A 2,913-nucleotide genomic window follows, 5' to 3' on the forward strand; every position below is an offset into this window, starting at 1 on the left:
GGGCATGCTACCGGAATTTTTGTGAGGAAAATAAAATTCTTAAATTTTCTAAATTGACTTAAAAGCACATACTCCATGGAGTTGATTACAACACTTGACAGGGCGGGACTAAACACGCAGACGAGCGCATTGCCCATAAGCTATCCTCCCGTGATATGATATGGAATTTGTAACACGCCTATAGACAAGGGAGGGGGAACAGAGGGAAGACAGAGACAACAATCTTACTAGGCCATGTGACTTTGAGATCATGCAGGGGTGGGAGAAGTGCAATACATAGGATAATAGTAAAATAAATAAAGACAATAAATAAAAAGTGCAGCCAGCTGGTGGCAAGTGCAAGGGTAAGTGCAGACAACAGGTGTCAAGTGCTGGTAAGGGGCTGTAGGGATGCAGAACAGACACTGAGTGCAAGGGTTGCCAGGAGGGCAGTGTTGGTGTGCAACTGGCGGGGAGGCGACCTGGGCTCAAGATCACAGGGTAGCCAGGTAACCAGTGCAGTTTCAGCCAGATCAGCAGGGGAGAGGAGTAGAGACACCAGTTTCAAGTAGACCGTACCCTCTGGCTACCCACATCAAGCTCCTTGGCTTGAATATTTAATGTTCTACCAGAAGACCTCATACAGCGCTTGCCTTTTGTTCTGTCTTCTAGTCTATTCTCTTTGGTATTTGGCATTTCTATCTTCTTTTTTTTTTTTACAGGGATTTTCCCTGGTATCTACCTTAACCCTCTTTGCATCCATCAACTATTACCCTTTCCGTTATATCCCTGTAGTGAAGGTAACTGGCAATATCACAACCACCAATGGTATATTACCCATTTTCGCCGAATTACACTTTCAGTGATTTTTCCCCAGCTTTTTTTACCTCTTGTTTACCGCAATGTTATTGGGGGCAAGGTAGGTCTCCCCATGCATTTTGAAATGAATGACAAGTTGTAAAATTGATCAAAACAATTAGATGTCAGTGTAATTGGGCGAAATAAAATCGTAAACCCCATTCTATTGCCCCCAGAAAGACCTGGAACTGTGACATGCACGTGGCCATACGTTCTTACCGTACATAGTGTACAGAGCATGTACCTTTTGAAATCTTAACCATAACCTCTAGACTTGCGGTGTCCAACTGACTTTCCCTTTCTTGCAAGCCGAATCCATATCTAACCCGTTATGCCTCACAGCCAGTGCTTTAAGTGGGCCGGGGCCTGCCGTGGCTGGCCCTGGCTGTCTCCAAAAAGTGGGGCTGAGCCGGGAGCCCCCCGGCAAACACAACATTTGCGGGACGCATTATCCCGCCGTGGCCACAGCTGCGACTGGAGATGCGCCCGCCATTTTAATGTCAGGCGAGCTGACAAGTGCCAGCCAGGTACAGCGTTCCTGTGACTGACTGGCTCTTCTGCCAGTCACTGTAAATTCCTCTTGTGACCCCTTGCGTCAGGGGTCACCAAAGGAAGTTAGTCTCTTTGTTTCCCCAGGATCGCCGAGGTGTCTTTCACCCTCGGCGAACCTGGGGATTCCTGTGTTTTTGCCTTTATAAAAGATGGGTTGAAAATTAAACAATTCAATCCACCTTTTATAAAGCTTTGTCGATGGACAAAGACGCCTCCGGCTTTGTCTGTCGTCAACGCTTTATAAAAAAGATGGCTTGAATAGTGTACTTTTCAAGCCATCTTTTATAAACAGAGAAATGTTTAACGAAAGATGGTTTGAAAAGTACGCAAACCATAAAATATGCACATAAATATATACATTTTATATATTTGTGTGCATACCTTACTATGGTTTGTGTACTTTTCAAGCCATCTTTTATAAACACAGAAATATGTTATATATTTATGTTTATATAAGATGGCTTGCATACTACACAAACCATAGTAAGGTACGCATACAAATATATAAATGCTTACATGCATTTATATATTTGTGTGCCTTACTATGGTTTGTGCACTTTGTTAGGCCACGCCCATCCCACAAGCCACACCCCCTCGAATTCTTACACCCTTAAAGCCCTGCTCACAGCAAAGGCCACCAGGCGACTCGGGGCGGCCATGGGTGGAAAGTAAAAGCACTCCTCCCTAATAATACCCTCTGTGTGGTCTTAAACCGCAGGTTCTGAGCGGGAAACCGAGTCATTCTGGCAACCGCGAGGCATTTCCGCCCGTCTGAATCACTCTTCCTCTGCGGCACTTCTTCGCTGATAAGGCCTCGTTAGACTTATCACTGCTTTTTTAATGTGGCCAGTGGTTGTCTAGTTTCCAAGCGCAATATTTGTGTCATCGAATAAATGAACTACTTTATAGTGGACATTCAATGTGCTTGTATAGTTCTGTGTTGCGACTGCTGCTGGAATTGCATTAGGGGCACAAAACGCACTGTGCCTCGGGACTTTTATTTTGTTGCTCCCCTAGTTTGATGTTGGCTAACTAAGGGCTCTTGGTTAGTGCCACTGCTGGGGTACTGGAGCGCAACAGACCCTTGCTGACCAGGTCGAGATTCCATGCCATCTCAAATGTTGGCTCTATGCGTTAACAGGCACCTTTTAAAAGGGCACAACAGGATGCACGTTTGTGTGCTTTACGCATGAGTTTCAGTCCTTTAAAATGTACACCCTGAAGTATATTGAATTGTAACAATCAAGTATTACGTGTGAGGAATGATCCAGAAGACGTAGAAATGAAAGAAAGCAACGTTCGCTGTTTTCTTCGGAAGACACTGTTGGCCGAGGATATCTTGCTTTCTGATATTGTTTCCCTTTCTAATTCTATTGCACTATGTCAGTAGCCATCACTTGTCCTTTAGGCAGGGGTGTTGCTAGGTCTGGAAAAGATCCGGGGCTATCCTAATTTTGGGACTGTGGGCTAGCTAGCCTTTTTGGTTGCAACCCGTGAGCTTGTATCCGGGGCAACAACAAAAAA

The sequence above is a fragment of the Ambystoma mexicanum genome, chromosome 11 (genome assembly GCF_040938575.1).
Source record: "Ambystoma mexicanum isolate Mex_15411 chromosome 11, UKY_AmexF1_1, whole genome shotgun sequence".
Lineage (NCBI taxonomy): Eukaryota > Metazoa > Chordata > Amphibia > Caudata > Ambystomatidae > Ambystoma > Ambystoma mexicanum.